We start from the raw sequence: 24569 nt of genomic DNA, 5'->3' as shown, positions 1-24569 counted from the left end.
ATGAGTGAACGATTTAGTCCTCCTGGCAAACTTGAATTAGATTCACTTAAGTAAACTTCATAAACAACCTGTCCCCCTGAATTTCAAAAAAGTTCAATTAACTGCCTTTATAAAAGATTTCATAACAGGTTTACTTCTTTTTTTTTTTTTTTTCAAGCTCCACCAGGAGTTGTTGTTTTTTTTGGGGGGGAGGGCTGCATTGGGTCTTCATTGCTGCATGTGGGCTTTCGCTAGTTGTAGTGAGCAGGGGCTACTCTTCGTTGCGGTGCGTGGGCTTCTCATTGCGGTGGCTTCTTTTGTTGCGGAGCACAGGCTCTAGGCGCACGGGTTTCAGTAGTTGTGGCTCATGGGCTCTAGAGTGCAGGCTCAGTAGTTGTGGTGCATGGGCTTAGCTGTTCCACAGCATGTGGGATCTTCCCGGACCAGGGCTCGAACCCATGTCCCCTGCATTGGCAGGCGGTTTCTTAACCACAGCGCCACCAGGGAAGCCCAGGTTTCCTTTGAATACCTCACCGGTATACTTAAAAAGTGATTTAACACCATGTGATTAAAGTAGTACATTTTCAGAGCCTAGCCATTAAAGGCAGGAGAGACAACCTGTAATTAAAAGTCTGCTGAACCTTCCTCTCCCAAAGACCAGTTCAGTTTAGGACAGTTGACAATTAGAGCAGCTGAGGCACTGGTGAGTCTCCTGTGCCTTCCGCTCTAAGTAAGCATGTGCAGAGATCTGACCAGGCTTGGGGGAGGGCAGCACTGACCACCCCGCTCCTGCCTGGGGCCGGGGTGTCTGTCCTGCTGTCCTACAAGCCAGCGTTGAGACTGTGCTGGCAGCAACGCAACCTCGTCCTTCTTGACCTCTGTCACTTGAGGGCAGTGATAGTGGACCCCGGTTAGTTTAGAGGGCAAGGAGACATAGGCCATACTGAGTGCTGTCCAAACCTGATGTTAGCAATTTCAACCTGCAAACATTCACTCTTAACCACAGCTGCAGACGTGGCCAAGTTGACTGATTCCTAGTCCTCCGTGTAAATGGAGCACATTGCCCAGAACTGGGAGAGGAAGCCAAGGTCAGAACGAGGCCCTTCCCCACCCCTTAGAGGGGAGAGCATGTGTAACCAGGATCCATTTGCAGGGAAGCATGTCATGATTCTTAGAGCATAAAAGCTGACCATTCCTGGGAGAAAGAAGAACGCTTGTCACCCAGGGCAGAGGAAACTGGAGTTTAATAAAGTCAGTTGCTTGTTGGGTATCAGATTCTGTCCTTCCATCATAAATATTTATTAAGAACCTACTGCATGCCGGGACTGTGCTGTGTACAGAGGGCCATGCGGTAGTCTCCCCTGGCCAGAGAGCCTTCAAAAGCAATTTTCGAAGTTGAGTGCTTCGTCCCTGCCCTGAAGGCTTGCACAGACGAGTGGAAGAGGCAGATGTTCACACACAGGGTGGAGGGAGACGCCCAGGGCACCGTGTGAGTCCCCGGAGAGGAGCCTGGCCCAGCCTGGGGAGTCAGGGAAGTTGCCTTATGAGAGTGGTGAATAAGTTGAGAACTAAATGAAAGGACGCAGGGAGGGGAATTAGTTTGGCCAGCAGGTGGGGACAGGAGTGTTTAAGGCAGGAGGGACATTCTATGCAAAGGCCTGGCAGTGAGAATGTGCATGTGTGGGCGTCATTCAGGGTCATCTGAGGACACAAGCTTGGAAAAGAGTGGAGGGAGGTGAGGAATGGGGCTGGAGTGTTGAGCAGAGGCCAGAGTGTGAAGGACACACAGGTGGAGGAGAGTAAGCCAGACCTTGCCAGCGCTTTTTTCTTGCAGTTTGGGGCAAGAGATCCTGTGTCAGATGCCTTCGGCTCGAGGGACCACAGCGCTGGGCAGTCCAGACACAGCCCACCCTTAGCCCCCCGCCTCCCCCCTATACCTGGTGCTCTGAGGGCTCATTCAGTCCCCTCATTGGCCTCCAGGTTGGAGGATTTGTCCTTTGATTCTGCTGTGAGGTTTGGATGGCCTCTTTCCCCTTCACACCGAGTTCCCTGGCTCTTTTCTGGGCTGTGATGCCTCTGTGTCCCTTCGTGCCAATGCAGAACTCTTCAGAGCCTGGCAGCCTTTGTTGTTTAGGGTATATAAACTCAAAGGAACCAATCCATGAGTATTGGCTAGTCAGAGACATCAGAAATAACCAGGGCTTAAATAAGATAGAGATTATTTCTCTCTTGCATAAAAGCAGCCTGGAGGTAGGCTGGCCAAAGTTGGTATGCTGGTTCCACGGGTCTTAGGCTACTTCCATCTTTTTGAGATTTAGTGGGTTTTTTTGTTTGTTTGTTTGTTTTGTGGTACGCGGGCCTCTCACTGTTGGGGCCTCTCCCGTTGCGGAGCACAGGCTCCGGACACGTAGGCCCAGCGGCCATGGCTCACGGGCCCAGCCGCTCACGGACCGGGGCACGAACCCGTGTCCCCTGCATCGGCAGGCGGACTCCCAACCACTGCGCCACCAGGGAAAGCCCTATTTCCATCTTTTTGTACCACCATCCTCTGCATGTGGCCCTTTTATTCAAGGTCACTCAAGGTCCAACAGTGTTGCTGGAGCACCAGCCATCACACAGGGTCATTTTTGGAAAGAAGGAGGAGGAACTGGAATCAGTTTTTATTGATTACCCCTATCTGCAAGGGAGGCTGGGAAATGTTTTTCAGCTGAGCACTTACCCAGGGTTCTGTTAGTAAGGAGGAATGGGAGAATATATATTGATTAAGCAACTAGCAGTCTCTGCCATTGCATGTTGTGGCAGGGATCCAAGGAGGACGAGCAGCTCCCTGAGGGTGTGGCTCTGTGTCCCATTTCTATCTGTGGCACTCAGCCCTGTGGCACATAGGAGATGCTGCTGACCGGGCAGATGAATGTGACAAGACGCAGGGGAAACTCCACTTCTGATTAGTCATCAATAAGCCCAGAGGACTCAGAGAATAGCAGGACTGTGCATGGGCTGGGGGCCTGGCCCCACTTCATACTTAGACAAGCCGTTTACTTCTTTGAGCCTCAGTTTCTCCATCTTCAGAAAGGGAATAATCGTACTCCAAGAGATTTGTGACAAGGATCAAATGAGTCAATAGACTATACATAACTATATAGATGGAGGTTTGTGGTGGTGATTTGCAGGGTTTTTTAAAATATATAAATTAATTTTATTTATTTTTATTTGTGGCTGCATTGTGTCTTTGTTGCTGCGCGCAGGCTCTCTCTAGTTGCAGCGAGCGGGGGCGACTCTTTGTTGCGGTGTGCGAGCTTCTCATTGTGGTGCCTTCTCTTATTGCAGAGCATGGGTTCTAGGCTCATGGACTTCAGTAGTTGTGGCGCGTGGGCTCAGTAGTTGGGGTGCGTGGGTTCAGTAGTTGGGTTGCACGAGCTCAGCAGTTGTGGCTCGCGGGCTCTAGAGCGCAGGCTCAGTAGTTGTGGCGCGTGGTCTTAGTTGCTCCGCGTGCATGTGGGATCTTCCCGGACCAGGGCTCGAACCCGTGTCCCCTGCATTGGCAGGCGGATTCTTAACCACTGCGCCACCAGGGAAGTCCCTGATTTGCAGTTTGTTTAGCTCCTCAGACTCTTCCCACACCCCCAGGTAAAGTCTAGAAGATTAAATGACTTTTCTGAGCTCAGTTATATGTACTGACTTCTCTCATAGACTGCACCCCACCCACCCAAGCCGCAGGACTCATAATATCCCCTTGTGTTTCCAGACATCTTTCTTCTGAAGAGCTCAAAGCCTTAATTATCTCTGGACCACCTAATATTCCAAGATACAGGGAGGGGCAAGAATTATTATTTCTATCGGGAAAATGGACAAGTAACCCACTCAGGGTCAGAGCTGTAACTAAAACTGGGTCTTCTGACTCCAAACCCAGAACTCTTTCTCCCGAAATAGTATTTACAGACCTTTTGTTTTAAAGCAACAGATGGAGCTCTTTAAAATAATCCTTCGTCAGGGGCCCAGTGCACAAAACAGGAAACAGAATGCCACTGGCTGCCCTGCCCCACGAGCCACGTCCCTGGAAAGTGCCCCTAACTCTCCCCAGGGCCCCCAAGGTGGGCTGTCCTTGGTCCTTCAGGAAGCTTCCACTTCCCTAACTGCCCAATGCTTCGTGGGTTTTGAGTGCTCTGGGTGGATGCAGGAAGTAGAAGCCCTCCCCTTAGCTGGTGAGATGAGCAACTTGGTCATCGGGCGACAGTGAATAGATGTCATCACACCTTGGCTTGGTTCCAGCCTGGGGTGGAGACCCTCACAGTCCGGCCCCATCTCCCAACCCAGCCCCAACTCATCGCCCACTCTCCCAGCGCTTTACCCTAAATAGGTTCTCAAGGAGTTCTTTCATGCTCGAAAGAATTATAAATTATGTGGTAAAACCACAAAACCCCCAATACAAGTAATTATAACTTTTTATCCATTTTTCCTTTTATAGTTTTGAATGCCTTCTTACTATGTGCTTGCCAAGCTTCCTAACTTTTTAATGAATCTACCCTGTGTTCTCATCCTGACTTCTCTATGGTCCACATTGATTATCTAATAGAAATTTAATTTTAAAAATTTGAAGAAGTAATACACTTACACAGTTAAAAAATAAAGACAAAATGAAAAGATACGCTTTGGCAACAACCCAAATGTCCACCAACCAATCAATGGATAAACAAAATGTGGTGTATCCATACAGTAGAATATTATTCAGCTGTAAAAAGGAATGAAGCAGTGATGCATGCTACAGTTTGGATGAACCTTGAAAACATTATGCTAAGTGAAAGAAGCCAGACACAAAAGTAACCTATTGTATGATTCCATTTATATGAAATATCCAGAATAGGTAAATTCATAGAGACAGAATGAAGGTTGGTGGTTACCAGGGTTGGGGAGGTTGCAGGAATAGGGAGGAATTGCTTAATGTGTACTGGGTTTTCTTTTGGTGTGATGAAAACGTTTTAGAACTAGTTAGAGGTGGTGGTTACACAGCAATGTGACTGTACTAAGTGCCACTGAATTGTACAATTTAAAATACGTAAAACGGTTAATTTCATGTTGTGTGAATTTCACCTCAAGAATTAAAAGACAATAAAAAGGTGATACGATCTGTGAAGTATGGAAATATTGTTTTCACTTTGTCCCTATCCATTTGTCCCTTCCTTCTTGCCCTACTCCCACCCTGGAGGTAACAATTTTTGAAAAAACTTTTTATTATTAAAAATTCCAAAAGATGTAAAGGTAGACAGAATGGTTTAATGAATTACTGTGTACCCACCACCCAGCTTCCTCAGTTATCATCTCGCCACCAAGCTTGATTCTTTTCCAGTGTCCATTCTCCTATCCCTGGATTATTTGAAGCAAATCCCAGACACTATATTATTTCACTCATAAATAATAAATCAATATATATCAGTAAAAGAACTGTTTTTTAAAAAACACAACTACAATATGTACCACTTTCAATAATATTTTGTTTCTCCTTTCAGTATTTTTTCATGCACTATAAGGAATACATTCTGATTTTTCCCCTTTCTTACATCAAAGGGACCATACTGAAAATGCGATTCTGTACCTGTTCCCTTTCACCTTACAGAACATTCTGTAGAAGTTTTCTCTATCAGTGCACAGTGATCCTCCTTGTTTTTTTCTAAGTGTATAATATTCTATCATATGGCTATATACTAGTTTATTCACCCATCCCCCATTTCTGGTGGTTTTCCTTTTTTTTTTTTTTTTTAATTTATTTATTTTTGGCTCTGTTGGGTTTTCGTTGCTGTGCGCGGGCTTTCCCTAGCTGCGGTGAGCGGGGGCTACACTTTGTGGCGGTGCGTGGGCTTCTCAATGTGGTGCCTTCTCTTGTTGTGGAGCACAGGCTCTAGGCGTGCGGGCTTCAGTAGCTGTGGCATGTGGGCTCAGTAGTTGTGACTCGCGGGCTCTAGAGCGCAGGCTCAGCAGCTGCGGCGCACGGGTTTAGCTGCTTCGCGGCATGTGGGATCCTTCCGGACCAGGGCTCGAACCCGTGTCCCCGGCACTGGCAGGCGGATTCCTAACCACTGCGCCACCAGGGAAGTCCCCATTCTTTTCCTTTGGATAGTCTGAGCAGGACGCTATGCAGACTAAGGGGTCAAAGGCAAATCATATTTGGCTCATGGTCTTGAGAAACCTGGATTAGGCAGATTCTTCAGAGAAGCAGAACCATTAGAGAGAGAGGGAGAGAGACTCCTCCTGGGCTTAGCTTGGGTTTCCCTCCAACATGGTTGTCTCAGTGGACGTGGCCTTATTTCAAGGTGGCTGCCCTCACTCAGAACACAAGTGTGAAAGCCTCCAGGTCTTTTTCAGTCTTAGGCCTGGAAAGAGCATCATGTCACTTCTGCTGCATTGCTGAACCTCCAGTTGCACACTGCGAAGTGTGGACACTTCCATCCCTATAGGGAATGTAGTAGAATGTCTGGATACTCAAATATTAGTCGTTTTATTAGAGCACTGGACTGTGAGACACCACTCTTGGGATAACTTCCTTTGTGACTTAGCCCAAGACCTACTCCTTCTCTGGATCTCTAAGATGGGGATAATAGAAATACTGCTGCCAGGCCCAGGTCCAAATGAGATAAGACGATAAAAGCCGTGAAAGGTGTTGGCAGCTAGGTGTGGCAGGGTTTTTGGAACCTCCCTCCCTGGAGCTCCCACCCCCCAGACCCGAGTCCTGCCTGTGCTGCTGGGGGCAGGATCTGGGGGTGCAGGAGACAGGTCCTGGGTCCTCCTCCTGAGATGTCCTAGCAGGCCACCAGGCGGGTAGGTGGGTAAGACTTGAGTCCATGAGGGACAAGACGGAAACTTGCTGAGTGTTTAATATCCATCAGGGGCTTCATGGCTTTTATATCTTTTCTCATGAACCCACATAGCAGTTCTGTAAGGCAGTGACACTTTTGCCCCTTGGACAGTTGAGCCATGGTGATACAGCTGACTGACAGCCAGAACCCCGTGCCCTTTGCCCACAAAGCTGGCTGGAAAGAGAGACTCTTGGCAAAATACCAGAATTTTCCTTACTGTGAACACTGTTGACTCTAATTAGATTAATTTTCACTTTTCTTTTGCCTCTGAGGGGTTGATGATACAGTGGGATTACAGCACTGCACTGTGAGTAGAGCTGTGAGTGCTGGTGTGAGATCCTCTGAGCCCAAGAAGCAGTCAACTTCACATTTAATTTACCCAAGTGCCCTGCTGAGGAGCCCTCCTCACCCATGACAGGGCAGGGATGGTTGATAGAGGCCCAGCCTCTTGGTCTGGCTCTACCCCCCCTGGGATGTTCCCTGCCCACCGCCCCCCAGGCCATGACTATCACAGATGGTCCCTGCCCGGCATGCATTTCTAGAAACTGCTCTGAGCACACGTTTGTGCTGGGTTGTGGCCCTAGACCCAAGCCCTGGTTAATCCGAAGTAGTTAAAGCAACTGCTTATGGAGTCTCCTCTCTCCAAGGTAAACTGTGGAAGTAAGGGCTTTTGTCTGGATTAAGGCCTTAGCAAATGAGAGTGCTTTTCCAATGCCAGTCTTGATTTTTCACCACAGGGAGCCAACGATAAACATTTGTGGAGGGCCCAGGGCATGTGCCAGGTGGGCCTGAGCTAGAGAAATGTATGTGCTGGAACTTAGCCTCAGACAGAACTCACTGAAGGATAATTCCAGTTTGTGGATTGTCCCTCCTTGACCTTGGACAGCAGTGCCAGCACGCAGGACACCCGGGTGTTGCCCGCCTGCCCTGGCGCGAGCGGGTGCTGAGGGCTGGGCCTGCCTTCTGAGAGCTGTGAGTGTGCGGTCACTCGCGTCGAGGCTGCCCAGGGCAGTGCTGACCTTTGGAAGGGCAGACAAGTGACCTTTGGGGCTTTTCCGGGTCAGCTGCCAGCCCAGGAGAGAAGCACTTAATACAGTGTGGCGTTTTCCCCTTCTCCTGCGGCCTGACCATTTCTACTGGGAAACCAAAAAAGCATAAGCATCTTACAGTAACTGAGGTGGTGCCGGGCCTACTGGTACCTTATGGCCTTTCCTGAGATGGGCCTTGCCTTTCATCTTCGGACCTTTGCCTGCATCCCCACATCTCGCTGGCACCCTCCCGCCGAGCCTCTCATTTTCCGAGTCCTCTTTCTGTTCAGCTCGGCACCTCTGCCAACACAAACGCCAGAATGAGTAGGCGAAAAGCCACCTCTGGACGGAGACTCTTCTCGTTTCCAGATTTACGGTGCCAGCGGAGGCATAACTGTTTAATCGCTGACACTGTCTCCAGTAAGACCAAATAAAACCCAGTCCCATGGAGGCCCAAGTCCAGGATGTGACACAAAGGAAACAAAGGAAAAAGGACATAGGTAGGATTTGGTCTGCTCAGATGCGCCTTTTAAAATTCTTCTATCTAGACTCTAATTCCCTATTCTACTGCATAAGCTTGGTGCTTGGGAATTTCAAGCCTTGTCTTTTGTGTGGTTTTGGTTTCTGGCTTTCTCTATCCAGGGGATGATATTCTAAAATGTTGAAATTGCTAATTATTCTTAACACCTTGAGAGCCACTGGGGTGGCCTGTGTGATGAGAGCAGTTCATGTCGCCCGCCACAGCAGATGTGCTCACGGAGCCCCCAGGAGAGCGATTTGAGGGGAGTTAGCGAAGTGGAATCACTGTTCCTGCTTGGGCAACGCACCGGAAAGTGGGTGTGATCAGAGGACCTCTGTAAGACCTAGATGGGCTGTCAGAGTCACGGCCTCTGTTCCCCACAGTGATCCAGGAGGAGAGGCATCTGCCAGAGCCCCCGTGTCATGGTGACAGACCGGCCTGGGGACTCAGACGGCCTCTCAGACACTTGAGGTTAGAGCTATGAGGAGAAAACCACAACAAGAAATCGCGGCTCTAGGAAAACACTTCCTTGTCCACTGGAGGCGCGGAGTGTGGGTAAAATGGGACCTGACGTGTCCCTTGCCTGGGGACCAGAGAGCGGTGACGGAGAGGGAATTCCCCAAATCCACCCTTTTAAAGTAGGTGACTCTGGGCACTTCCTGGCGGTCCAGTGGTTAGGACTCCACGCTTCCACTGTGGGGGGCGTGGGTTCGATCCCTGGTCAGGGAACTAAGATCCTGTGTGATGCAACCAAAAAAAAAAAGTAGGTGGCTTTGAATATATTCACAATGTTGTGCAACCATCACTTACTATCTAGAACATTTTCTAGAGACATCATTTTCTAGAACCTCATCACCCAGAACATTTTCGTCCCCTCCTGTACCCGTGTGTAATCACTCCCATTTCTCCCCAACTCCCTCAGCTCCAGGCAACCTCTAATCAACTTTCTTTCTCTATAGATTTCTATTCTGCACAATTCATATCAATGCCACGACTTTGCCATGCTATTACACATTCCTTCCTCAGCATCGTGCCAGCACCAGCTCCTCGTTTATTTTCATAAGCTTCCCATTTCACAGTGAGAGAAGGTGAGACAGTAATACTCCGTTTTCACAAATACTGCAGCTGATTTTTTTGTAAAAAAAATTTCGATCTTTTGGAAAAATCCTGAGATCCAGTACAATTGCATAACTTACTAGCCCTGCATCTGAAATCACACTTTGCTCCTTGTATTTGCAAAACTAATTCTTGCCACCCCCTTAGGTTTGGGGGCTTTAGTTTAGTAGCCCTGCCCCCCTCATCTCCACGTTCCAAGAGCTTTTCTTCCCATTTCTGTTCTTTTCAGCTGCCTGCCCCTGGGTTGGATCTGGAGGCTCCCCTCTCCTTGCTGGGTTCCTGCAGACTTTCTTTCTGGCATTTCTGTCACCACTGGCATTTCCTCTGAGGCAAGCAGACCAGGAATAAAGAGCAGCCGGCAGGCGAGGGGAGGGAATGCTTTCTCTGTTGGCAAAAATGGATTGAAGCAAGTGTCTCGGAGGATGGGGCTCTCATCCAGTTTGCTTCCTGGGGTCAGGCAGCCAGCGGCCCTTTATCTCATTTCTTTCTCTTTATTGCTCATGTCAGGCTGGAAAGCTAGAGGGTGTGTCCCTCCTGCAAGTGTTTATTGAGCTTTAGGTAAGTACCTGGTACCCAACAAGGTGTTATTACCTGTCGCTGGGAGAAAAAATGGCAGACGGGAAGGAGGTAAGGCTCCACACAGAAAGAGAGGTATGATTACATGGCAGAGGGTGTGCTTGGGAAATAAGTGCTGGAGACTTTTAGGGAAGTGGCAGGTCAGGGTGGAGCAAGGCAGGGGAGGCCTTGTGTCTGAGGTGGGGGCAGTGGCCCTGCGGGATGGGGGTGGGATTTAGAGATAGGAGGAGGGGGACCCATTTTGGAGGGAAAGGGTATCACTGTACTTCTCCCAGAGATGTCTGGTGTGACTTGGCATCTGAGAGGCCAGGAGGAGAAAGGCCCCAGAATGAAGCTTCCCAGAAGCAGGAGGCGGGGCCAGGGCGTGCAGGGGCGGGGCTCTGAGTGGGAGGTAGAGCCTGTACCCTCTGCCCAACTGGGAGCCATGATAAGACTGTACAAAGACCCACTGACAGCTTATGGGGCTGTTTGGGGCTGAGTCCTGGGACCCAGGGCAGCTCTCTGCCCCAGCTGCCTGTGCCACCAAGGCCATCAGGTGCTGGCCTTGGTGGCACAGGCAGCTGGGGCAGAGAGCTGATGGCAGCGTGGATGACGTAAAGACATCGGTAGGAACAAAGAGGAAGGGGCGAGATTGAAAGACCTTTGGCGGAAGACCCCTCAGGGCTCATGGCTTTGGTGAAGGAGGCGCCTGGGAGTGGTGTTGATTTTGTGTGGTCCTCAAGGCCTCCCTGCTGTGCCTCCTGCGTCAGGGTCCCCTCTGTGCCTTGGATGGGCTTCTGAGGCATGCTGGGTCAGGTGTACCTGCCTGCCGTGTGCTGTGTGCTTCCTGGCACAGGGACAGTCTGTTTACCTTGTGGCCTCCCAGCCAGCAGGTTATCGAACGGTAGCTGTGGTAACGATGGCCAGGGTTAAGAGGACCAGTACTCTTGGAGGTCATAATGTGATCACTTGGAGTATTGGGAGTAGTGGAGATAATGTCACCATTTGAGCCGTTACTGAGTGCTAAGCATTTTACCAAGGCTAGTTGATTTAGTCCTTGCAGGCAGTAACCCCATGGGTTGGCCCCATCTTACAGGTAAGGAGATCGAAGCATGGAGAATTAAGTGATTTTCCTGAAGTGGCACAACTAGTACAGGACAGAGCCTAGACTCGGATCCCAGTCTCATGGCCTCAGACCCTGCGCTCTTGCCCACTCCGCTCTGCCCTGTCTCAGAAGAGCAGGCTCTGTCTGTCTGCTGGATCGCATTGATTGTGATTGTGCTGATTTAGAGCTGGGTGAATGTGTGTCAGCACCTCCAATAGACCGAGGACCTGCCCCTCACTCCCTCTCCATCCTTGTCTGTGACGGTGGGTAAGAGAGGAGAGAGGAAAGTGCTGGAGAGGAAATGCCCACCTTCGGGGCAGCTGGGCAGCAGGACTGGTGGAGCCTGCGTACAGCCCAGAGGCGGGTGTGGTTGGCCCCCCGCATCCCACCTGGCCCTAGGGAGAGTCTCCCTCACCAGCTGTTGGGGCCAGCAGTGCTTGGAGCACTGGCCGGAGAGGTTCTTAGGCGAGGAAGGACAGAGAGGTGGACCAGGGAGAAGAATTTATGTCCAGCTGGTAGTCTGTAGAATTAGATGCTGCAGAAAATTTTAATGAATGCTCTGTTACCTTAATTTTCTTAGAGTGTGAAGTATTTAGGGCATCATAGGGATGAGAGTGATACCAGATCCAAGAGAGCTTTGAGTTCAGTTTGCATTGTTTCTAGACTTGTAGATTGGCGGGGGGGGGGGGGGGGGGGGGCTTGGACTATTTTTAGACGGCACCATCCTAGTTTTGTAATAGACAGTGTGCCCACTGCTACACACTCTCCTTACTCACGCTTTATTGTAATTAGTGTCTTAATCATCTTCCAACAGAATCATAAGGGCTGTGGGGGCCTGGAATACGCCTGTCTCATTAGCTGCCCCATCCCCTATGCTGGGTACAGGATCCTGGTGGGAGGATTAATTCACCTGGAGGGGTTGCAGAAGGTGCCAACGGCTGGATCGCTGACCAGTGAGAAGTTTGGTAGGTGGTGGCAACAGCTTGACCAAAGCATGGAGGACAGAGGCGAGGAATGTCTGTGGAAGGGCAAGTGACCTTAGGACAAAGTTGTGGACTGCTGGAAAAAGGCAGGACAGGTCCTGAATATCAAGTCACTTATCTTGTGTTTAGGGAATTAGGGCTGAAAACACATGTCGAAAGAACATGAATGTTTTCTGATGCTGGTCTTTCCGTAGACACTACTAACTTATGCAGCGCCTTTGTCAGAATTAGGAAAAGGCATCCCTTATCTTGGATGGATTTTGAAGACAGCAACCCCTCCCTCTCGCCCCTCCCCCAGGTGGCTGCAGCCTTGCTTCAGGGCACATGGTCTGACAAACGGGCTATGTGCTGACTCTCAGCCTTCCCTCATTGTCTTGCGTAGACATCTTTGAGCAGTACACAAACTGCACAACGGTATATATAAGGTCACCCTTTTGAGATTTAAAGTCTGCGTTTAGGCTCTTGAATGGAGAATGTAAGGTGGGAAACCTGTGTCACTCCACCCTGATCATCCTATTTATTTACACCTTTCTCTTGGCCCTATGTTGCTGTCCTTTCCACAAAGAAGCAGGGATTGTTACCACCGGAGGTCAGAACCTTTATAAGCACATTGTCCACAGTTCCCAAATATTGGTCTTGGACCCCGAAGAGCATTACTTTCACCCAAGGAGCTTATCAAAATGCAGATTCCTGTTCCCCGGACTCACATAGTGAGACAAAGCCCAAGAATCTGTATTTTTTTATGGAACTAGCCCATTTCTTCAATTTATAGATAAGGAAACAGAGACCAAGAGAGGGATGGTGACTTACCCAGGCGCGTCTGGGGTGGGGTTGAGACCTGATCCCCGCTCTGGTGATTTTCAGTGCAGGCCCACCTGCTCCCAGCCCCCCGCCGGCTCTTTCCCAGCTCCTCCATCTCTGACAATCTCCAAGGCCAAGAACCTGGCTCTGTACCATTTGGTTTGCAGATCATGCTTCCTGTAGCCATCAGTTTTTTTTTCCCACTCTTAATAGTAACAGTACTTTACTGCAGTATAATTTATATACAGGATAATGCATGAAACTTAAGTGCATAGCCTGAGGGATCCTGACAAATGTTTATATTCGTGTAACCATCGCCAAGATCAAAATAAAGATCATTTCCATCAGTCCGGAAGATCATCAGGGGTTCTGAAATCATATTAGCAAGGCTAGGGAGGATGGAAGGCACCTGTTCAGGGGACAGCGACCACCTCTCCCGTTTGGTGCCCATGTGTCTCGTATTCTCTGCAGTTTCCCTCGGAGAGGTGGGGCCTGTGTGGGGAGCAGGGCTCAGGGAGAAGCATGAATGACTTGTTGCCAGATTTCTCAGACCTAAAACAGCTTCACGTACCAGGGCCAGACCAAGCTGCAGGATCAAAGTGGTACATCTATTTGGAGTACAATCTTCAACAACAACATTTGAAGATTGTACCAAAAAAAAAGTCTGTCTTGCTGTTGAAATAAAGAAAGGCATAGAGAGCAGAACAAAAATCATTTGGCTGCTGAAAATAAAAAGTTACCTTTAAAGAAAGCTCCCACTTGGCCTGTTCTTCTCTCACCCCCTCCTGGAACCCTGGGGTAATGCAGACTCACTCCCACCCAGTGCCAGCCTTGGGGGAGCTCACAGAGTGCCCGTGTGGAGCATTGCTGGGGCCCAGCAGGGGACCCCATAGCTTTCTGTGAGGTTGGGTGGAACCTGGTAACACAGCCTGGACACACATACCACCCACAGTCCTGGGGGGTGACCAGCTGGGCGAGATGCCAGCACTGGCTCCCTTGCAGCCTTGGCGGACGGCCCATCCTCAAAGGCTTGCTTTGAAGAGTCCATCTCTTCAAAGCCACGCTTTTAGGGCACAAAGCTGTGGACAAGGACCTGTGGGATTTTCATCCCATCCCTTGGCAGGGCTGGAGCATCCAAGAGATGCAATCTGCTCCAGCCTTGAGAGGCTCCCTGGGGCTTAGCTAAGGGACACTGACCATCGTTTCCACTTCCCAGGGACAGAATCGCCTCAGAGCATGTGACTCAGCTGCTGAGAACCCCTACTGCTCAGTGATGCTCTGTTTCTGTTTCACATGCTCTTTCTTTCATGCTTCCTTTTCCTGTCTCAACTGCATGACTCTTTATAGCTGAGTTAGAAGAAGACAATAACAGCCTGCAGGTATTTCTCCCTTTGGGTGGATTCTCATTTGTGAGTGTTGTGGTGATGTTACCTATGCTGACTCCAAAAGAGCTAATGACTTGAAGGAAGATGCCTGACCTGTGGGTGTGGCCTCTGTTCTTATTTTCCTTAGAGACATACTTGTAGGTGAATGTCAAAGACATCTTTGGATATTTTCTTGACTGATTTTTTTTTTTTAATTCCTAGGTATGCATACATTAAAGGGTTTTTAATATCTGGGCAAATGGCCCTAGAGAAGACAGGTTGTACCCATCTTCATTTCATCCCCATTAGCTGAGTGTGAGAATACCAGTTTCCCCAACACTGGGTGTCGGTGTTCCTTTCCACTCCTCCAGATTTGGTGGGTATGAAATTATATCTCATTTCCCTTTTCATTTCTTTGATTACTAGTGAACTTGGAGATTTTCAGGAATTTATAGGCCATTTATATTTCTTCCTTTGTAAATTTACTTTTCATGCTCTTTGCTCAGTTTCTCTATCGATGCATCTTTCTTTAATTTTAGTTAGAGGCCTTAATTTATAGGTTAAGGCCTTGATTTCTAGATTTTAAAATGTACTCATCTCTACGTAGACTTGGAGGCTTGGAACAAGTTAAATTAGCTCCAGAGTGGCACCAGGTCATCACTGGCCCATCCCCAAAGTGGTCTTTGGGAAAGTTAGGAAAAGTGCCCCCCGCCTGCAGACACAGCTCAGTTCCTAAGCGTAGGGCTTGGTGAGTGGCACATAGTGGGTTTCGCCCGTTCTGGCTTCCTCAGGCAGGCACTCCTGTCCAGAGCACAGCTGCGCAACTTACACAGTCCACACAGCCTACACCACTCTGTGTGGCCACTCTACTGAGTGTTAGGCAACTGAATTGAGGCAGTTTTGAAAATAACAAAAAAAAAACCCCTCCAAGCCATTGAATGGTACACTTTTTACTATCAATATAACGGAACTTACCAAACTTCAGACGTGGGCATCGCAGTGTTTTTAATGGAGTTAGAATTAGGTTATTAGCCTTGATTTGCTTTGTGTTGCAGCGATGGAAGCCAGGGAGGAGAAAGGAGACTCTGACTTGGTTACTAATTACTGATGTGACCTGTGACTTGGGGCAAGCCAGCTCACTTGACGGGTCTCACTTTTCTCACCAGTCAAATGAGAGTCTGTGACTAGAGAAGCTTATAGGTTGTTCTCATCTCCAAATGTCTATGAGTCCAGTTCTAGCCACATTTTTCTTTTTGTTTTTCACAAAAAGATTATGACATATTTAAGACAGTTTAGCTTTATATTTTCTTTAGTGTCTGGATTATGTAAAAACAAAAACAATTGAAAGTTCTGTACATATGTTTTTCCATTTCACCAAATTTCTACTTAGTTATGCTCTGACTGCCCAAAAGAAGAAATACTTCAATGGAACCAATCCCCCTTCTCTCTCTTTTTTTTTTTTTTAATTTTTAATTTTTGGCTGCGTTGGTTCCTCATTGCTGCACACGGGCTTTCTCTAGTTGTGGTGAGCGGGGGCTACTCTTCGCTGTGATGTGCAGGCTTCTCATTGCTGTGGCTTCTCTTGTTGCGGAGTATGGGCTCTAGGCAGGCGGGCTTCAGTAGTTGTGGCTCGCGGGCTCTAGAGCGCAGGCTCAGTAGTTGTGGCGCACGGGCTTACTTGCTCAGCGGCATGTGGGATCTTCCTGGACCAGGGCTCGAACCCGTGTCCCCTGCACTGGCAGGCAGATTCTTAACCACTGTGCCACCAGGGAAGTCCCCCAATCCCCCTTCTATGTTTTACTGAAGGGCGTCCTCAGGGTCTACGAAGTCGCTGATGGGAAAGCATGTGTGCATTTGACAGTGGGAAACTGTGGTTAAGTCAGTATCATGGCTCATTGCATCTCTTCCTTCTTTCCTTCGTCAGTAACCATTTATGTGTCTCCTTGGGGAGACCTGGAAATGGGCAAGGCATCAAGGACCTCATTGCCTTCTGGGGAGCAGTGACAGGAGCCTGAACTTACTGGGACCCTCCTGTGTCCATTCTGCCTTTGCCCTGTTAGGTTGCTTGCTCTCCCACCGAGGACCCCCCTCCCCCCAACTCCTGCTGCCTTTGGCTCCCACAACCACTTGCCTCTGCACCCCATGCCTTTTTCGTCTTCCACATTTTCCCACAGGGACCTGTTCTCTGTGGCCTATCAGACGGGGGTTCCTGGGGCCCTGTCCCAGCCCCTTCTCCACTTGCCCTCCTCCTGGGCCCTCTTGCCCCCTTGGGTCACCCTGGCTGTTGCCTGAGTACCATTGACTGTCACAGCTGTTCTCCACACCAGGCCCGTCCTCTGATCCCAGTGCAGTGCCCACCAGACCGCCTCCTGGGCACTTTGACCTCAGGCACCTCCCAAATCTGGCTCGTGGTCCTTGCCCATGCCCTCTGCTCTGGTTTGCCTTCTTATCACTGAACTAGTCCCCCAAGCCCACAACCCGGGACACACATTCTGCCTCTCCGTGCCCCTCCCCACAGACACGCTCACTGACCTGTCCGGCTGCTGCCCACACGATTCTCACTGCCTCCTCTTGTCTTTGTTCTTCTGCCTCCATCTTGACTCAAGCCCACGTCTTCCCTGTTGTAGCCTCCTGCAGGGCTCTCTCCGCTGTTCCTTCTGTTGTATTCTCTTCCCCTCCCGATCTTGCATTATTACTTTGATGCAAATCTAAGACAAGGAAAACCTCTGTCCTATGAATGACTCGCTCTAGAATCTTTGCTCTCTCTACTGCACCACCGTCTTGCGTAGGGCAGGATGCAAGCTTGCAAAGATGAGCTTGACCTATTCTTTATCAAGGTAGGCCGCTCCCCTCTGACTGTTTCTGCATCCTTAGCACAGCGTAGGCAGTGGAAGAGTGCCCTGTGCTTTTCCCCACCCTCCCCTGTGTCTATCCCCTGCCCTCCCCCCAACCACCTCCCATCATCCTCCAGAGACTTAGTAGATCAAGGAACCTGCGGTAGGAGGTCAGAGCTGTAAGAGACTGGCTGGCACAACTTTCTACATTTTACAGAAAAGAAAACCAAGGCCCAGGGAAGGGGCATGTTCAGGTCTCACAGCTGGGGGTTTGTGGTGGGTCCTCTCATAGGTATGTGTATTCCTTTCCTGCAGATGCTGGAACAAATCACCACAACCTGGGTGGCTTAGAACAATAGAAATGTATTTTCTCACAGCTCTGGAAGCTGGAAGTGTGAAATCAAGGTGCCAGCCAGGCCATGCTTCCTCTGAAGTCTCTGGGAGGGATCCTTCCTGGCCCCTTCCGAGCTTCTGGTGGGTGACTGGCAGTCCTTGGCCTCCCTTGGGTTGTAGATGCATTGCTCCAATCTCTCTGCCTCTGTCTTCACGTGGCCTTCTCCCTGTGAGTGTGTGTCCCTGTGTCTGAATTTCCCTCTTTTTACAAGGACAGGAGTCATTGGCTTTAGGGCCCATCCTATGCCAGGATGACCTCAAATTTGATTACATCTGCAAAAACTCTACTTCCAAATACAGTCACGGTGACAATGGGGTGGGGAGTGTTAAGGCGCCAGCAGGTCTTCTTGCAAGGGACCTGTCACCCCAGAGCAGTGTGACAGGCGTCCCCCATCTCTGGCGCTAGAGAGGGGTATGAGACGTGGTTCACACCAGGTCATTCTGGGGTAGTTTAGGTTGGAAACTCAGTACTCAGTACTCTACTTGTTGGACCTGTCCCTTTAATAAACAGTTTGCCAGTAGTGGGTTTGTCTTTGCACGCATGTGTGCGTGTGTGCGTGTGTGTGTGTGCGTGTGTGTGTGTGTGTGTGTGTGTGTGTGTGAGAGAGAGAGAGAGAGAGAGAGAGAGAGAGAGAGACATGCCTCACAGAGGCATCATTTTTATTTCTAACTTATGTCATTGTTCAGCTCTGGGAAATAAACTTGAACCTGCTCTGGGGGTAAACTGCTTTATATTCTTGTCTGTTATTTAAACTAGCAGGCTTGCTTCTGTATTCCTTTACAGGCCAGTGCCTTATACTGCTGGTTTTTTGATTGCTCTGGAAGTTCATTGTTGCTCTGGCCCTGACCTTTGTCTGGCCTTTGCCCATGTGCAGAGTTTGTGAGTCAGCGTTTTGGGGGGGCTGGAGGGCAGGCAGCAAGATGCTCCGTAGCCACAGAGGATTGGGCCCTAGGCTTGCAGGTGGGGAGAAGCCTGGGCTGGGGCTCCATATTTAGTCTGGAATCCAGTCCCAGCTGCTGCTCTGAGGCCACAGAGGATGCCAGAAAGGGCGGAGCACCGGCCCCAAGCCAGGGCAGCCATGGCCTACTGTGCAGCACTGCCGGGGGACAAAAGTGTCAATCCATCTGTGCCGGGCCTGTCCCTTTTCCTGCCTGTATATTGACCGGGAAACCCCGCTGGCCTAGAGAGGTGACTTGCCTGACGTCACATAGTTAATGGAGAGCCACTAGACTTGGGTGGCTCTTTCTGGAATCCAAGTCCTTTGCCCTTCCCTGGAACCATGCTGCCCAGGAGACCATGCTGTCATCAGGATGGGGGTGCCTCCAAGTGCCAGCTTTCCCTGAGACTGGGAAGAGAATGACCAGCACCCCTGGCGGCACCCTAATTGGGGAGAGAGAGACATCCATTTCAGACTCTCCAGCTCCAGCTGGCTTCTGCCACTGACTACCACCCCCCCCCCCCACTGAAACCTGCCTGTGTTGGTCATTTCTACGGTAGTGTGAATGTCAGTCCTCTCCCAGGGAACTTAAACAATGGTCACAGAGTGAGACTTGGAGTCAGCATTCTGCATGTTATAAGGTACATGCCGGTGGGAATAGGCAGACCTCAGACCTGGAGGAAGCTCTGGGACCAGCTCTCAGAACATCTCGCCTCCTGTCTGGTGCCTGCCCTCTCTCCCTTGTCCATGGACTGGCCACCCATCCTGTGCTGTACAGCCCAGACCTGCTCAGGAGCCTGTCCAGTGGCCTCGCTAATTACCCTCGCCCTTCCAGGGCAGGGTCCTCCCACTAAGCCACCTCATGCGTCCCAATAGTCTGTAGGTAGACCACCCTCGGGTGTGGTGCCCGCTGCTCCAGGCAAATGGCTGCCTGCAGGCACCAAACAGCTTGGCCTGAATCTCTGAGCAGGACACATGGAAGCGGATCATTTCAGCATCAGGAAGGGCTCAGCACCATGACCCCATGTCCATGTGCCCTTCCCCGCTTGTGGCCATCGTGTCTGGACCTTTCTGGGCCTCAGTTTCCTCATCTCTAAGATGGGGACCGTCTTACAGACTAGAGAGAGGATTGGACAGAGTACATCTAAAGGCTTAGCTCTCAGTAGCCACTCACATACTTATTACGATGTTCGTTGTCTCAGTTGATCCTCACGGCAACCGTGGGAAAGTAGGCAGGGCTTTTAACCCCACTTTACAGATGCAGAAGTTGATAGTAGAGCAGGAGAGGGACCCAGCGGCCCTCTGGATGGCGCTGTGCTCTTCCCACTGAAACACTGGTAGTATCTGTGGGTTTCAGGAGTAAGGTTTTCTCCTTCGCCCCAATTCTCCTGGATACCAGGGAATAAGCTAGTGTGAAGCTCTCCACCTGTGACGCACCTTACTTCCCAGGGGTAGTTTGGAAATAGCTCTCCCTGGCATTGTCCGAACGGTTCAGACTCAGCAGAGAAGCCACGGGCCTCTGCGGCTGGGTGAATGGATTAATAACTGGCACGAGTTGGCCTCACAGCGCGGACACCGTAGTTCCCATGACACGCAACTCCTGTCACTGTGTTAACAGTCGGAGGCTGTGTGCCGGCAGAGGGCCCCGGAGGAGTGGACGGGAGGGCCTGGCACTGCTGAGGACAGCAATTAGCAGGGAGTGACTGGTACTAATCGCTCTGATCAGCTGAGCACCAGCCAAGCCTGACATTCACAGGCTGCTTTTGGCTCCTGGGGCCCCAGGGGTAGAGGAACAAAGGGAGTCATTGCAAAACTTTGGGGGCGTCATCTCATCCTGGAGGGGCTGGCTGCCATGGGAGCAGGGAATGGCGGGCAGCTGGGAGCTGGGAGGCCCGGAAGCAGGTGGGGCCCATTCAGGCTAGCCAACTCCACTCTGCCTGGAGCCCATATCCTGCCTCCAGATGAGCCAGCACATTTTTTTTTTTTTTTGCGGTACGCGGGCCTCTCACTGTTGTGGTCTCTCCCGTTGCGGGGCACAGGCTCCGGACGCGCAGGCTCAGCGGCCATGGCTCATGGGCCCAGCCACTCCGCGGCACGTGGGATCTTCCCGGACCAGGGCACGAACCCGTGTCCCCCGCATCGGCAGGCGGACTCTCAACCACTGCGCCACCGGGGAAGCCCGAGCCAGCACATTTTTTGTAATGAGCCCGATAAAGTTTTCTCCTGTCCTTGTCCCCCTGGGAATCCTCAGCGGCCAGAAAGACTGGGGTACTGTGTGTCCGGCGGGAGCGTGGCACCTCTCAGCGTTCAGGAGGCCGCAGGAGGGCTTCCCTCAGGTCAGTATGCACTTGGCCAGGATGCACAGGGAAGCCCTTGCGGTAGGATGCTCACGGGGAGAAGGGACTTCAGCCAGACTGTGGCATTCTCCGGAGAAGACTTGGCAGAAAAGGGCAAGTTTGTCGTGCGTGTGAAGGGACTCAATCAAAGCAAAATTATCTTTATTGTCATCATTATTGGTATAAATAATATGCGTCTAGAGTTCTTCTGGATTTTAGACCTGGTATTTTTGTTCTGACAACCCTGGAAGGTTAGAAAAAAATAAAGGTGGGCGAAGATATTGTTTTGTTCTGAAGGTGTAGAAAAGGGGCCTAAAACAGGCAGGTGACCGACACAGGGCGATAAGCCAAGGGGAGAACATGCGTTTGCCTCCTCTGGGGCTGGGGCCAGGCCGAGGGACGCTAGGTCATCATTCACATTGTTTCTTCTGAGTAACTACATTCAATTATCTACTATAAAACCTTATTTAGGGGACTCTTTTCCATCAACCAGATGCCACAGACGAAAGAGGTGAGTACCTCTCCTGCACACAGGGGCCTCCTGGAGCAGGATCTTCCCCCTTCTCCCACCCCGTCCCACCTCCCCGACTCCTGGGATGTGTGGCAGGGAAGGGGAGAGTTGATTTGGCAGCTCTGGTGTGTGGAGCATCGAGGCTGCAGACTGGCCTCTTTCATCAGCAGGCGGGCCGGCTTCACGGGTGTTCCTGTGCTCTGACACAGGGCCCTACACTCAGAAGGGTTAATGCTCGCCGACCCCTGGGCTGTCGCTGTTCTGAGATCCTTATTTTGAACAAGAGGCTCCGCTTGCATTCTTCTTTTCCCCGGGGGGGCCCCATGAATTACGCAGCCAGGCCCGCTTGCTTGGGTTCCGCAGCTGTTGGGGGCGTGAGGAGGGGTCTTTGGGGTCTGTCAGCTGGCCAAGCTTCTGGGATGAGGCTGGCAGAGGCCACAGCTTCCCCTGTGTGGGGACTGGCATTTATGGCAGCTGTGCGTGGACACCGGGTGGCTGAGCAAGGCCAGGCGGGGTTTCTGGAATGGGCGCGCACACATTCCCGGGCTGCCTCTCTCCACCCCTCCCTCCCCGCCTCCCTCCATCCCGGGCTGCCCCTGCCCTCCACACCTGGAGACACCACGTGCACTCCCGTGACCTTGCTGCAAAGGGCAATGAGCCAGAAATCCTGGCACGCGCAACAGACAGACATCCCCACCCTGCCCTGAAGTTGGCTCCATCCGCGTCCCCTCGGGGTTTATTTTTGATGGATGGGGAAGAGGAGAACGATCCAAGGAACGCGCTCCTGAGGCCCCTCCTCACCTGGTGCGCTCGGCAGCCGCAGCAGACCCCAGCACGCATGGGAAGTCAGCGGACCCGGCCCTCACCCAGACCCCGCCCGGCACAGTCCTTACCGACACATCAAGTTCAACAAGAAAACAATTAGGGAGCTGAGGCACGAGGTCAGAATCATGGATTCCAGGTTGCAAGGAGAGGGGCGGAAATCGGTGGCTAGTGCAAACGTTACCACCTGAAACGAATGTGCTCCAAGGTGGGGTGCCTAAGGACCCACCTGAAGAAAGTATTAGAACTCTTATTTATTTTTTTATCTTTTAATTTCTATTTGGGTTATGTTTTTGTAATGCTCAAAATGTATTGCCAGGGTGAGTGTGTGTGTGTGTGTGAGTGTGCGTGCACGCGTGTGTGCAGGTGTGTTATGCACAGATTATGTGTTAGTCTGCTAAGACTGCTTTAACAAAGTACCACAGACTAAGTGGTTTAAACAGCAGAAATTTATTCTTTCACAGTTCTAAAGGCTGGAAGTCCAAGATCAAGGTGTCAGCAGGGTTGATTCCTTTTGAGGGCTGTGAGGGAGGTTCTGTCCCACGTCTCTCCTCTAGCTTGTGGTGGTTTCCTGGCAATCTTTGGCATTTCTTGGCCTGTAGCTGCATCACCCAGTCTCTGCCTTCATCTCCACTTGGCATTCTCCCTGTGTGTGTGTCTGTGTGTGCAAATCCCCCCTTTTTATAAGGAGACCAGTATAACCTCTTATCTAACTACATCTGCAAAGACCCTGTTTTCTTTTTTTATACATTTATTTATTTATTTTATTTTGGCTGAGCTGGGTCTTCTTTGCTGTGCAGGCTTTCTCTAGCTGTGGTGAGTTGGGGCTACTCTTCGTTGCGGTATGCAGGTTTCTCATTGCGGTGGCTTCTCTTTGTTGCGGAGCACGGGCTCTAGGTGCACGGGCTTCAGTAGTTGTGGCACATGGGCTCAGTAGTTGTGGCTCGCAGGCTCTAGAGGGCAGGCTCAGTAGTTGTGGCACATGGGCTTAGTTGCTCCGCAGCATGTGGGATCTTCCCGGACCAGGGCTCGAACCCGTGTCCCCTGCATTGGCAGGCAGATTCTTAACCACTGTGCCCCCAGGGAAGTCCAAGACCCTGTTTTCAAATAAGGTAACATTCTGAGGTACCGGGAGTTAGTCTGAACTTTGGGGGATACACATCAACCCATAGCTGATGGCATAAACAGTGAAACAAGCTGGAAAACCAGTGGCTTAGCCAAGCCATTTGCTCTCTGTGGTCAGCTAACCTTGATTGTATGTTAGCCCAGCCACCTCTATTTCTCATCAGGAGGCTCTGGTTGGGAGCTGTCTTGACGATCATCAAGAGTTACTGCCAGGGCTTCCCTGGTGGCGCAGTGGTTGAGAATCCGCCTGCCGATGCAGGAGACACGGGTTCGTGCCCTGGTCCGGGAAGATCCCACATGCCGCGGAGCAACTAAGCCCGTGAGCCATGGCCGCTGAGCCTGTGCGTCCGGAGCCTGTGCTCCGCAACGGGAGAGGCCACAACAGTGAGAGGCCCGCATACCGAAAAAAAAAAAAAAAAAAAAAAAAGAGTTACTGCCAGGGTTTGCTGCGCCCGAGGCCTCCATCCAGCCAAGAGAAGAAAGGCCTATGGTGAGAGGTGTAGGGCCCTGTGTGCTTGGCATGGGAAGAAACCTGACGTCCTTCTTCTCTTCCCTGCCTTGAAGCATCATGTCACAATGGGCGAAAGAAGTAGCACTAAGCAGTCATGTGGGAAGGGACTGCTGAGCCCGGCCACCCAGGGAAGGAGGTCAGGAGACCTGGGTCTCTTTGGCATGACCTTGGGTAAGTTGTAGGATTCTGAGATTTTGTTTGTTTGGTTTTTACATTGGTACTTTTATTTATTTTTATTTTTTAAAAAATTTATTTATTTATTTTTGGCTGCGTTGGGTCTCCCGTTGATGCACGCAGGCTTTCTCTAGTTGCGGCGAGTGGGGGCTACTCTTGGTTGTGGTGCGCGGACTTCTCATTGCGGTGGCTTCTCTTGTTGCGGAGCACGGCCTCTAGGCGCGTGGGCTTCAGTAGTTGTGGTGCACGGGCTTAGTTGCTCCTTGGCATGTGGGATCTTCCCGGATCAGGGCTTGAACCCGTGTCCTCTGCATTGGCAGGCGGATTCTTAACCACTGCACCACCAGAGAAGCCCAGGATTCTGGGATTTTAAAATGGCAGGCGCCTGCCTTCGAGATCCCCCAGTCCAATGCTCTCATTTTACAGACAAGGGAATGAAAGCCAAAGGAGGGGGGGCATCTGCCCAGGATTTTAGTTAGAATCAGGACTGGCAGCTGTGTCAGATCTCTACTGCTGCATAACAAATTATCCCCCAAACAGCACACATTTATCTCCTGCTTTGTGCTGGTTGGAGTCTGGGCTCAACCCAGTTGGACACTGCTTCCAGGGTCTCTCCCATGGCTGCA

General features: G+C 50.7%; 1 protein-coding gene across 21 annotated transcripts in view; it reads left to right on the top strand.

The window, feature by feature from the left end:
- Positions 1-24569, top strand: part of CTIF (cap binding complex dependent translation initiation factor) — a 308749-nt gene that overhangs the window by 26297 nt on the left and 257883 nt on the right. Inside the window, exon 1 of one of the 21 annotated variants that reach the window (XM_067014305.1) lies at positions 9721-10049. The exons of the other annotated variants lie outside the window; for them this stretch is intronic. The gene's annotated coding sequence lies outside the window, so the exon portion shown is untranslated. Of the gene's footprint in view, positions 1-9720; positions 10050-24569 lie in introns of those variants that run through there. 21 annotated transcript variants of the gene reach the window in all.

This window comes from Kogia breviceps, chromosome 15 (genome assembly GCF_026419965.1).
Source record: "Kogia breviceps isolate mKogBre1 chromosome 15, mKogBre1 haplotype 1, whole genome shotgun sequence".
Taxonomy (NCBI): domain Eukaryota; kingdom Metazoa; phylum Chordata; class Mammalia; order Artiodactyla; family Physeteridae; genus Kogia; species Kogia breviceps.
This window is presented reverse-complemented; position numbering and strand designations above follow the sequence as displayed.